The sequence below is a fragment of the Ascidiella aspersa genome, chromosome 2 (assembly GCF_963924565.1).
Source record: "Ascidiella aspersa chromosome 2, kaAscAspe10.2, whole genome shotgun sequence".
NCBI classification, from domain to species: domain Eukaryota; kingdom Metazoa; phylum Chordata; class Ascidiacea; order Phlebobranchia; family Ascidiidae; genus Ascidiella; species Ascidiella aspersa.
In genome coordinates, this window is record NC_139448.1 from 693,863 (window position 1) to 706,532 (window position 12,670).

The window sequence follows — 12,670 nt, forward strand, 5'->3', positions numbered from 1 at the left end:
GACTTACGCGTTCGGGGTGCATCCCCCAAAAGGCAAGTCGCACGCGATTAGTTTCACTAAGACGAGACACTTTGCACAATGGATGTTGCACGCTGGACAAAAAAAGCACAGTAGGCAGCCAGACGCTTCGCGGCCAGAATAAAGCAAGCGATATGAACGAATTCTGCATTGAAGGTTTTCTGCCGCTAGATTGAAGTAGATAGCTGTAAAGAACTAAATCGAACACATCACACTGTTGACTTTTGTCCCCAATTAAGAGGCGTATAGGGGTGCAAGAAAAAATTGCCAAATATTTTTTAATTATAAAGACAAGTTATAGGTTTGCTTCGCAACCAAATTTATATTAAGACCACTGGCAATCAATCTTGTAAAAGTGCACCATGTCCAACCTATAACACGCAACTTCAGGCCACATCCGCTTTTGCCTGCTAAAACACCGAAACTGGAAGCACAACATTGGGAGTATATGGACACTGACAAATAAGACCCGTTGAAATAATATAGAATAACTAAGAAATAACACCCTGGTAAAGTATAGTGGAACTGCGCTATACCCCCCTGGTATAACATAGTAGAACCGCACCATACCCCCTGATATAATGTAGTAGAACCGCACCATACCCCCTGATATAATGTAGTAGAACCGCGAAATACCTTTTCGAAGGCCCACTGGTAGTGGATCTGGAACTTTGTCTTTGGGTTTGCACATAGATGAAGAAACGTTGGTACTTTTACAACAAGGTCATTGTGACAAGTGGTATCATCAAAAGGCAAAGCTGCTAGAGCATATTGGTTTAAAAACACATGTCAAAGCAACACTGAATTCAAAGTCAATGCATAACAGAATGAACAGAGAGAAACTCGTCGTAAAAAACAGCTAAGAACTGCATTGGGATTGGTTAAAGCAAAATCAGCCGCTTTGCAGTACGAGTCAAGGATTGCCGAACTTCATGCAGCTGGGGCAGACGTAGGACACTCACGAAAATTATTTCCTGACATGATTTCTGTGGCATGTGCTTACATTGACACCAAGACTACAGATTTTTTATCAACTCCACTTCCAAGCACTGGACTTCCTCCACATTTTCACGTAACAGCCGACAAATCCACAAATATGCGGGAAAACAACCAAATTACGCTGGTGTGCACAGTTGTAAACGGAAAAAGACAGGAAATTCCAACCAATCTGCAAAAGTATAATCTGATGGACTAGGTGGCTCCAATGAAATTTCGGGAGAAGTTATAATAGAGGAAATTTCCCAACATTTTAATATTAATGGTGATGCAATAATGCAAATGCAAGGAAAGGTAGTTGACGGTCAGTATGTGGATAAAAAGTTTATCTCGGCTTTGAACACGCCCATATTTGACATTGCAAAAAATGATAACATGGGTCCAGGCAACCCAGTAATTGATCCGTTTTGGTGGCCATGTCAATGGGACCCAGGTCATTGGCTTGACAAAATATTTTCCAAGTTTAAAGATACACTAACTGTAAGCAGACTTCTGAAACGCACTAATCTCTATCATCAGTTATTTGGCCATGGAAAAATGCATAGCATTGCAGCTGCGACATCAAAATTTGGGATTACCTTTTCGGGTGACAAATTCTTTTGCCCACCAGAGGTTTCTCAGTTGCAGCTATTTATCGTTGCTCAATTTAGAGAAGAGCCTGGAAGCTCATATTGAAACTTTCAAGGATCATGACAACAGGCAAGATTACGGTTATCGGTTGTATGGCCAGGATTTTGTAGTTGATTTGCTAGGAATTCTTGACATGTTATGGCCGGTAGTTGTCCTAATGGAACAAACACAAGCACAATGGTGCCCGGGTTGGAAACTACAAGCATATATTCCAATTGTTCGTAATCACCTGCACAGATTCGTAAAGGAAATGGAAAACAAGTCTTTTTCCTTTTTAACAAATCCCCGTTTCGCTCAACATATGGAGGATTTAAAGAAAATGAAATATGGGACAAGTGACCTTGAAGAAGGTTGGCTTGTAACGGAGGAAGGAAAAAATTGAAAACCGGTCAAGTGGGGAGTTCGTGACCCAGATGACTGCATAAAAGACCTAAAGTTGCTGGCAGAGGGGGTGATCAGTGAACTAGATAAGAGATTTGCTAGTTGTTCCCCTCCCCTTAACGATTTCTTGCACAAATGTCTCGATTTTGGCATGCTCTTCTGTGGGCTGTGTGGAACACGCCAACAATCTAAGCCTCCAGTCAACAATGCTCAGTTTTCTTCACTAGGAGCTGCGGCTTATGAAAAATGTGCCAAATTCACTTCATGTCTGCCACACATAAAAAAAGCAAATATGGAGTTCGGTCCAGCGCTATCTCTGGCATCGTACTGGAAATTCAAGTCTACATTATTGGAAGTAATTTGGGGAAATTTATAGAAGACACATTTTAAGAATTTTTTTAGAAAGGTGAAACAACAGAAAGAAAAAAGATACACAGCGGAGAGTTACAAAACTTCAGTTAAAGAGCTTTCTTGTGAAGATGTTGGAGAATACGTAGTTAGTTTCACAATTGCTCAGCCGAAGAACTTTACTCTTTCTGATCATTTTTTATTACGTACAAACGCCGATTTGTGTTTCGCTTCAAGAGGATGCCGTTATACAGAGTTTATACACAGATCCAACATTTTACGCTGGAGTTGGCATGGAGTTCTGCGTCTTGTTTGACGTTATGTATGCGAAAACAGGCACAGAAGCAGTCCGGCTGAGTCGTTTTATAGAGTTGTAGAACAGCAAACCATGGACGGAAAACAAAGCCTAAAAGTATTATCAAATCGGTCTAAGGTGGATTGATGTTTTCCCTATGTTATCCAATGTGAAAAGGCCCTCTCGGAGATTTCCGAGCTGTATATAAATGGCAATCAAGGTCGGGGACTGAAACGGCATTACGTTCCGGTCTACTCCAGCAAAACGTCAATTAAGAACAAGCATCAAGAAATTGCATCAAAAGTTATCAATAGGCTTACGCAGGCCAGTTGTTTTTCTAGTCTGCCTTGCTTGCATCATAGATCAACAGACTCGGTGAGTCTGCGATGGCTTTCGGTGTACTAATTATACGTAAGCCGTAGTCGTTGGTCAATAAGCAGCTTCGAAGGGCTAGATCTCAGTTATTAACACACATTTGTGTGAATGTTTCATTGAATAAATGATATGGTACTGTGGATCCCCTTCAATGAGGTTGCTTGTACTAACAAATTGAACAAGCATTGGCGTATGGTTGTTTCTCGACTCGTTCCCTTCTGAGCCTGCATAGCTCAGTTGGTAGAGCGACGGTCCCGGCTTGACCGGAGGTCGTGAGTTCGAACCTCACTGCAGGCTAGTTGTTTTTCTAGTCTGCCCTGCTTGCATCATAGATCAACAGACTCGGTGAGTCTGCGATGGCTTTCGGTGTACTAGGCTTACACATTCAGAAATTAAACCTCCTTTTCTAATTTAATCGGCTGGGCAATTACAAAACGTGCCAACTGTAAATAATAACTTTCTCATTTGAAGTACGGCAATGACCTGTAGGCCTAATGTCCTATATTTTACTTAGCCGCTAAGGCTTTGATAAAATAAAACAAACTATTTCATTCAAAACGTTTGTCGAGTTTTCATATTGCTCTTTAGGGGGCACACAACAAGACCTACCGTACAAAACAACATTATCTAATTCAGAATAATCTATAATACACCATGGTATTAAGACCCAACGATTCAATAAAGCCAAATACGCATTAATAGCAACGACAGAATAATATATAAAATCGTTTGAATAAGACGTAGCCTAGTAAACCTGTCGAAAGAAGTCCTACATTTATCGGAATAATGTCTAAAAGGACAAAATAACGCCTAAAACTGTAGGAAGAGGGTATGGGACGATTGGGGGACAACTGTCTGGCATCGGCCGTTTCGGAGTCGACGTTTGGGCGCCGCTGTTTGGCACCGGATTGTTTGCCCCTGTTTGGAGTTAAGGGCGGGTCATGGGTGGGCTTGCAATTTGGGTTAGGGTTGAAATTATTATAGTTAGAGTTATAGGATTGGTTTTGGGTTAGTTAAAGGTTATATAGGCATTTTTCTGGCAATTTAGTCTTGCCATACCATTTTTTTTTGCCATGTCATTTAGGCCTTATTCCAGGGGGTGTCGGTCTCGTTTCCGATTTAGACGTTATTATTTGGTATTAGTTATATTTTGTTCTTATTTAAAAATGTCTTTTATTCCGACGTTGATTTGTTCTAACATTGGTCTTGATGCTGGATTCCCTCTAATAGTGCTTTAATTTATGTCGGTTTTATTCTTATTCGGTAGGTAAAGCAGGGATGTTACCTGCAGATAAGGAAGTTACCATAGTTGCGGATAATTCATTGATAGAAAACGCATAATAAGGAATTATTGCACATAATATCTTATTTCAAATTATTCAGCTCATCAAAATGTTTACCTGCGCGCGCGAGTAAACCAACCAAAAATCGCGCAGTGTTTTAAGTATTCTATGAACGCCTTAAGTTTATTATACTTTTACAGCTTACGACTTTCGGTACTGATAGTAGTTTACTTTCACCCGCGCAAGTTTAATTTGGAATTTTATTTTCAGCCGCGCATTTTTTCAGCTGCAAAACATCTCCCCCGCGCAATATCCAAACTTTCCAATCTGGTGTTTGGAGAGTTATTGTATATTTTCTAAATCACTCCGTTAAGTATGTGATGCTATATTTTGTTAACAACTTACCAACAATATTTTTGGTTTGTTTTAGCAACTGTTCTGTATTTTAATTATTTTGTGACAAAACAAAAGTGTTTTATTTCCTAACTTTAATTCTCTTTATTAGCTTGCCATGAATTCTAGGGCAAAATGGTCAGAACAAGCAACCTGTAATCTTATAATTGTATTCAATAGAATAATTTGTCGGAAAAATGAATTTGAAAAATGCCGGATTTTTTGTTTGACACAATTTCAAAAGAGATAAATTACAAAGGATATTCCTTCTCAAAGTAAGTGCATGAAGATTTTTCAATTTCTTTGCTGACTTATTCTAATGACAGTTCATCAAACAGGTTGCGAATAAATAACAAATGGAAACAAAATCAAGAAACTTGCAATGACCTTTGTGGTGGTTTAAATAAATATTGTCCTCATCAACCAAAGCAATGTCTCGACCATATTTCCAACTATTAAACAGGATATTAGCATCCTGTCCTAGCAGTATGGTACGTTTTATTGCAATTTTAATTATTATTTTCATCCTGCTGTTTATTGATAACTTTTGGTTATTTAATTATTTTCTATAATGTGAAAAGTTTAGCAGTGTCTTGCTGTCTTTAGGGATCCGCCAGTGAGGGTGTTAAATTGATACAAATTCAAACTCAGGATCATCAGATCTCATCTCAAGCTTGACAACTGATGAACCAGCACACCACAGCAGTCGCTGAGTCAGTTGGGGTAACAGGTAAAATTTGAGTTTTATTTTGTTTATTTAGTGAAACTTTTAGTTTTGTCCGCAACGACAAATTTACTTACTACTGAACTTCAAATCATTGTTTTTATATTGTATAGAAAATGAATCAGAAAAGTCTTTGGAAGAAATGATAAAATTAATTGCTGATGAGGGTGAAAGGGATAGAGCAAAGATTTCACAAGAAAATTTAAAGATGATCAATGCAATTTCTGGGGAGAACACAAACATTATTGATGCCTTCCTTTAAATAACTTCCCATAATTTGGTAGCTTTCACTGAATTTGTTGATACCTTTCTTTTTAAATGGTTTTTAAAACCACTGTATGTCAACATATTAAGGAAATGTTTTTTCTTGTTCGTTTTTGTCATTCTATTTTCAAATGCACTGTACACGTTTTTTTTTTAATTTATATCTTGCTATATCATTTTTGTTATTTACATTTTCTATGCATTCTTGAGTTTTTATTTTGAATAAACATTTAAAAATATCAAAATTGATAAATAACTTGTTATCATTGCACAATTGTCAGCAAGGTATTGACAGATGATGTTCCTCACTAAACTATTCTCTGTTGAGCCTGTACCTTGTGGTATAATGGCAGGTAACCTTGTGGCATAATGGCAGGTAACCTTGTGGTATAATGGCAGGCTTAGATATATCTCTATAAAATATGGAAGGTCTGGGGTTCTTTAATGTTCACAAATATTATTCAAAATACAACAAATTGTAAAAATCCTTGGTGCATCTGAAACTTTGACGGCAATCCGCTTTTCCAAATCATCTTTAATAGGAAAAAATGAGGATATAACAATTTGTAGTCAGCAACCGCCGTCTCTATCTTCCTTTCGGTTTCCAAATAAACTTGTCTCTTTAATCTACTATTTCACGTATATCTCCAAAATACAACATCTTGGGAATAATTCTTTGATCTCTTATCGCTTGTATGCTCAAAGACAACAGTACGAATGATATAAAACTCTCGCACAAACAGCGTTCACTTTATCTAAACGGCCATGTGAATTGACCGCTAAAAGTGGCCAAAAAAGCCACCTTTCAAGTTGGCCATGTGGAAAGGCTAATTATAAATTGAGGCAATTTGGGAAACATTTGAGCGCGCATGAATCTGAGTTGCACATCTTGTATTATTTCTATGGACTTTGATTACTACTTGCTTTTCGTGAGAAGTGCAACAGTCGACGTCAAACTTGTAATTCTTTATCTGCTCGCCTAATTGCCAAACTTTGTTACGTCACATACAACCAACATTTGTGTTTTTCTAGTCAGTTTCTCTTTGGAACGTTTAAAATTGTCGAAAACTAAAAAAAAAAAATTAAAAATAACTCGACGTGGCCCAGGACTGCCATTCCCATATAAAACGCATTACGGTCGGACCATCACTGCCAATCATAGAATACTTAAGTATACTGTATTATGCAATTATCTATAGTGTTCTGTGTAACTTCAAAGCAAGCGCATGTAGGTTTGCCACTTACCGTAGTCTATTGGCATTTTGGTGGAATTTATAACCTTGCAAGGGAAGCCCTTTTTTTATAAATATAGACTGTATAAGTTATTTTAAATATGCATAAAATTATAATTGTTTAGTGTTTGACATAGTAGTAGTTTGAAATGGCTCAAAAACGATTTTTTAATCATTTTTTAAAAAACATGAAGCAAAAAAGAATGAAGAAAATAGAGAAAACTGACAATGAAAAAAAAAGAGATAACCGTACAACAATTAAGTCCTGAAGTAAAAGGAAAGACTCGGAAATATTCCAGAATAGGTCCCAGACAATTTGTTACTTTAATAGAAGAACAATTAAGTATACCATGCATAAACAAATCATGTGAAAGACATTTTTTTAATTTAACCAAAACAGGTCTTACTCGTGACGTTTTAGCTGGAGACAGGGTCCTTCATGTATTGCCATAACCCAGCTGCTATCAACAAAGCTTATATACATAAGATTCATTCAAGGTCATACATCATTTGAAGTAGACACTCCCAGTACATCAATGAATAGTGTTGTTAATGAAGTAGAAAACCAGGTCACAAAGAGTATAACTTTAGCAGAAAGAATAAAACTTAGAAAGGTGATAACAGCAAAACCAACAGTTTTGGATATTTTCCAATATCACAGTAATATGTCGTGGGTAATATAATTGCACAGTAATATAATTGACCGTCAGCTTTTGGGGAAGGAGCTTTCAGAAAAGCATACAGGGCAACAAGCAATCAGACATTTTTTGGAAATACAAAATGGGTAGTGAAGAGGTACCATCAAGAAGTGAAAGATGATATACTGTTAACCCTTGATCAAAGCTTGGAGGACCATGCAAAAAAGATAGTTCAAATGAGTTTCTTGGCAAAAAATATAGCTTTAAAATTAAAACAACTTGTCTGTTTAAAAAACATTGAAAATTAGTTTGGACAATGTTTAGAGTTTACAGACGTATATTATGGCAAAGATACGCATTCCCAAGAATGTGTTGCACTTGAGTCATATATTGAGGGCCAATTTAAAAAGTATAATCATAGTGATGGAAATTTCATAAGTAGTAAAGAAACGATTATGAAAAAAGCTGAAAACCTATCTCACTTTTCATATGTGACCTCCGATTTTCAACTAATGATTTTGGACATTCAGGGTAGTGGATATATCTTATATGACCCAGAAATTTCTTCAAAAACCCTTGTAGATGAATTTGGGAAAGATTTTATGTTTTGTGCTGGAAATCGTTCAGTAACTGCCATTAACAACTTTCAGTCAAATCACAAATGTTCAACATTTTGCAAATTTATTGATATAATAAATGGTTTAAATAACAATGAAATGGAATATGAATGGAACACTTTACTGCCTGAAATAAAAGTTATTTGTAAATATTTAGGGTTTATATGATATTGCTTTTTTTTTCTTGTGTAGCTAAAATGTTAAGGTAATTTTTGACCAATTTTTATAGCCAAATCCTGAACTTTTCAATGCTGTAAACTGTTTGTTTGTAGGTTTTTTTTAATTTGTGTGGTAAAAACTAATAATGAATGACTGGAAGATTAATGAAAGCCTAAAGGCTAGTAGTCTTAATAAATATGTAAGTGAAAATTTTAGCAGAAGTGAGTTGTTAGATTTTATGGTGAGAGATTTTTAATGCTATCCTTGGAGTCTCAGGACTTTAGATCGAAGACTAAGACACTTTAATTTTTTTTATGCAAAGTCAACAGCAACCATTGAATAAGTAAGAGAAGCAGTTCTTGAGAAATTGAGTGGACCAGGACAGTTGTTGGGTTACCGGGCAATGCATAAAAAGATTCGGCAGATATTTTTTTAATTAAAAATAGCAATATGGCTTCGATTAATAACTGTTTTACAATTTGTCATCCCCAACTGTTTCTCCTGGTGATTTCTCAGTAGAACTCCATCTTGTTCAACATGATCTTGCCTGTTTTAATAGCGACTTGTGACACTATAAAAAATAAAATGACAAGTATATGGAAATAATATTATACTGCACAAAATCTTTTTTACTACATTGTACAGCATGAACATTGTTCACCTGCCAAAAGCTGTTCAAGTGTAATTATACCCAAGATTGACTTTATTGTAAATGCACCTGCAGGTTATTAACACTTTAAAGCCCGATGTAACTAACCAAATTTCGATCTGAGTCGCCGGTTTAATAGCCTATTAAAATACCTTTGTGTCCGTCAAATGACTTCATATGTACTGGATTTTCTTCTTAGCAAGAAACGTCATCCCTTGCAAGGTTATAAATTCCAGCAAAATGCCAATAGACTACGGTAAGTGGCAAACCTACATGCGCTTGCTTTGGGAACACACAATAAGACCTAAAAAAGCAAAATACCTAAAGCAGAAAAATCTATAAAACCATAGTATTAAGACCAACGACAAAATAAAGCCAAATACGCAGGAATATATCCAGTGCAGCATAAGACCTAAATCTGTCGGAATTAGTTCTAAATTCATCGGAATTAGTCCTAAATTCAACGGAATAAGGCCTAAATTCATCGGAATAAGGCCTTAATTCATCGGAATAAGTGCTAAATTCATCGGAATAAGGCCTAAATTGATCGGAATAAGGCCGAAATTCATCGGAATAAGGCCTAAATTCATCGGAATAAGTGCTAAATTCATCGGAATAAGGCCGAAATTCATCGGAATAAGGCCTTAATTCATCGGAATAAGTGCTAAATTCATCGGAATAAGGCCGAAATTCATCGGAATAAGGCCTAAATTCATCGGAATAAGTGCTAAATTCATCGGAATAAGGCCGAAATTCATCGGAATAAGGCCTAAATTCATCGGAATAAGTGCTAAATTCATCGGAATAAGTTCTAAATTCATCGGAATAAGGCCGAAATTCATCGGAATAAGGCCTAAATTCATCGGAATAAGTGCTAAATTCATCGGAATAAGGCCGAAATTCATCGGAATAAGGCCTTAATTCATCGGAATAAGTGCTAAATTCATCGGAATAAGGCCTAAATTGATCGGATGAAGGCCTAAATGACCAAAATAACGCCTCAACCTGTCAGTAGAGGGTATGAGACGATCGGGGGACATCGGTCTTGTATCGGCCGTTTTGGTGCCTACGTTAGGACGCCTTAGTCTGACCGGCGCCGTCAGGGCGCCGCTGTTTTGGCACCGAATTTTTGGTCCTGTTTGCGGTTATTGGTGGGTAATGGGTGGGTTAGAAAATGGGTTAAGGTTGAAATTATTAGGGAAGTTAGTGATGTACTTAGGGGTGGGGTTTGGGGTTAGTTAAAGTGTTGTTTAGGCCTGATTCTGACATTTTAGGTCTTATTCTGACAGATTTATGACTTATTCCGATTTAGACGTTAGTAATACCATTAGGTGTTATTCGTATTTTGGCCTTATTCCGAATTGTGTTTTATTCTGACGTTGGTGTTGTTCTTATCTTGGCCTTATGGCTGGAGTCCCTTGCTTTGAAGTTAAACAGAACACTATAGATAATTGCATAATACAGTATACTTAAGTATTCTATGATGGCAGTGATGGTCCGATTTTTTTATTTATTTATTATTATTATTTTTTAATTAATTGTTTGTTTTTTTTATTTATTTTTTTTTATTATTTTTTTTTTGGGGAAAAAATTGATAAAAAATAGGATGGCAGTCATTGGCCACCATAGACGTCACCTGATTTCGAATTTTAATTAATTTATTCATTCGTTGGCTTTCGTCCAATTGAAGTGTTTTTTAACAACGTGGTGAAATAAAATAAGTGAAAACACGTTAAACACAATTTTATTCATTTTTTTATAATCGAAGGGGGTCACGAGGATTAAAAGCCTTCGAAGGGGGCCACGAGGCACAAAAGTTTGAGAACCACTGGTATAGACCATGATTATAGAAGATAAGTGTGGTAGTCAGCATATAACCAAAAAGTAATGTTACGGATAGCGTGAGATCTTCGTAAGAGGCATATTTTATGCAAACATATTTTTTTAAATGTCGTAACAAATTTGCTTTTGTCTAAACGTTTGCACTGCGTGTCACTCCATAGAAATTTTAAATCATGTGATGTGTTTTAAATCATGTCACATAATGTGTCTAAAATCGGTTTACCTATTGCTTCTGTAAAGTCGCAAGAAATGTTCAAATTCCGCGAAATTGAAGCAAATACGTAATCCCGGTGGTTACCCTCCCGGTGGTTACCCTATACTGCGTCCAACAAAAGAAAATCCCGTTTGAAAAGTAAATTTGCTTAGTGTTCAACCCGCTGCAATAAACGCGATATTTTCAACTCAGTCCAAATGTTGCGTAGTTTAAACTCTGTTAGGGTTGCTGTACGTTTTCTGTGTGAGTGTCTTAATGTCTCATAAAAGAATGTTAAAAAAAAAACGTTGCAAAAAAACGCAACATTCTTCGAACTTAGGCTTCGTTTACGGTGGTTAAACAAAGTGCAAAAGCTATTAAACATAAATATCTAAACTTGCCACATAATAATTGATTTCACCAAGGCAATGTGCTTGACTTGATTTTTACGGTCACGCAGGTTATTGCCCTATAAATGTTTGGAAACGTTTTATAGTCGCATGTGTCATGTCCTTGTGTTATTCTTGATATTATTTTTTTTAGTGTGCAAAAATGCACATAAATAAATTAAATCTTGTGGTACGGAGACCGCTATTAAAAGCAAACGATTTGAAAATAAATTGACAATTTTTTTAACGTTTTTCTATAGCTGCACTGGGCAATGCAAATTACACTTTTTTTTTGCTCAGCTCAGTGCAGCTGTCGTGTAAACGGGCCTTAAGTGAGCGCGTGACCGAGTAGTTTGCTCTCAACTTGAAAGAACTCGCTTCCCATTGAAGCTGATGTTTACGACTTGTTTAGAACTTTGTGGTTGTGTTAGCATTCCCTGCGCAGTAATGACTGCTTTATAAGGCTGCTAAAATGGATATTGGTTATTTATTAACATCAATCACGTACTTCAATTGAGATTTAGAGTCAAATCGATTGAGATGTCATTCTGGTTTAACATGCTCTTATTCTGGTGACGAACCTTTTCTATGTGACGGCAGTTGTGACTATATTTCGTAATAGTTAATATGTTCTTGTTGTTTAAGTAAGTCTTTAACATCTTTGCGAAAAGATCATTCTATTGTCGCTGACACATCTATTTTAAGAGCCCTACTTGATAATTTAAATATTTTGCAGCAGTGATTTTAACAGTTTCGTTTTGGTTGGGCGCCACTTCTACATTTGTACAAAAAAACTCTGTTTTTTGTCAACTTTAACATTGAAACTGCAACAAATCTTCTACATATTACTTTTTGGGACTTTTTACCACAAACTGTCTTTGAGTGCCATCGCATGTTTTCTGTATAATACTAATACGTGCGTCATGGAAGGTATAACGGCCCTATTGAACGATAACCAATGCTTAATTTTTGCGCTTAACATTTTTATTTGCACTCGACATCACAGCTGTGTGTCAATGCCCACACAACATCAAAATCAGCTTGTGTCGGAGCACGAGCAATTTGTTGTGTACCCAATGCGAAAAGCCTCCTGAATAACTACAGTTTAGTTAATTCAACCAAATAAAATTCATTTTTTTCGCGCTTCGCACTACCAACAATGCACTTCACTATTTTCATTTTGTCTCAGTGATATTTAATTAAAATACAGTTACAAAACCAGTTGTCAAAATTAAAACTGGGAG

At 36.4% G+C, this 12,670-nt stretch overlaps 1 non-coding gene across 1 annotated transcript; it reads left to right on the plus strand.

Annotated features, from left to right (window-relative positions):
• The first annotated feature begins 3,265 nt into the window (after positions 1-3,265).
• Positions 3,266-3,340, plus strand: Trnaa-ggc (transfer RNA alanine (anticodon GGC)). The gene has a single exon. It is a non-coding gene; the product is annotated as a tRNA-Ala (tRNA).
• The last annotated feature ends 9,330 nt before the right edge of the window (positions 3,341-12,670 follow it).